This window comes from Marmota monax, unplaced genomic scaffold, assembly GCF_021218885.2.
Source record: "Marmota monax isolate L192 unplaced genomic scaffold, Marmota_monax_Labrador192_F-V1.1 WCK01_AAM20220418_F8-fsc00053, whole genome shotgun sequence".
Taxonomy (NCBI): domain Eukaryota; kingdom Metazoa; phylum Chordata; class Mammalia; order Rodentia; family Sciuridae; genus Marmota; species Marmota monax.
Window position 1 is genome coordinate 11,912,543 of NW_026693153.1, and position 847 is coordinate 11,913,389.

General features: G+C 33.8%; 1 non-coding gene across 1 annotated transcript; it reads left to right on the forward strand.

Moving 5' to 3' along the window:
• The first annotated feature begins 532 nt into the window (after positions 1–532).
• Positions 533–640, forward strand: LOC124100087 (U6 spliceosomal RNA). The gene has a single exon (XR_006854152.1). It is a non-coding gene; the product is annotated as a U6 spliceosomal RNA (small nuclear RNA).
• Positions 641–847: the final 207 nt, after the last annotated feature.

Consider the following 847-nt stretch of genomic DNA (forward strand, 5'->3'; position numbering starts at 1 on the left):
AAATCACATACAAAAGCTCTTTCAAAAGATGGTTTGCCATAATCAAGTGTAAGTTTACAGAAATCAATAAATATAATACATCAGATAAATAGACTTAAAGAAAGAAGCATATAATTATTTAAATAGATGCAGAAAAAGCACTTGAAAAATACAGCATCCATTCATGTTTAGAACACTGGACAAACTAGGGATAAAAAGAACTTACCTCAAAACTGTAAAAACTATATGTCACAAGCCCAAGGCCAACATCATTCTAAATGGATAAAAACTAAAAGCATTCCCTCTAAAAACAGAAATGATACAAGGATGGCCACTTTTACCACTTCTATTCAACATAGTCCTTGAAATTATAGTCAGAGTAATTAGGCAAAAGAAAGAAATTAAAGGGATATTAATAGGAAAAAAGATCTCAAACTCTCTGTTTGCTGATGACATGATTACATATTTAGAAGACCCCCAAATCCCCACCAAAATATTATAGAACTTATAAATAAATTCTGTAAAGTGGCAGGATACAAAATTAAAAGCAATAGTGCTCGCTTTGGCAGCACATATACTAAAAATTGGAACGATACAGAGAAGATTAGCATGGCCCCTGCGCAAGGATGACACGCAAATTCGTGAAGCGTTCCATATTTTTCATTCTACGAGGCCAACATCACCCTGATACCTAAACCAGACAAAGACACTTCAAAGAAAGAAAACTACAGACCAATATCTCTAATGAACCTAGATGCAAAAATCCTCAATAAAATTCTGGCGAATCGGATACAAAAACATATCAAAAAAATTGTGCACCATGATCAAGTAGGATTCATCCCTGGGATGCAAGGCTGTTTCAATATAC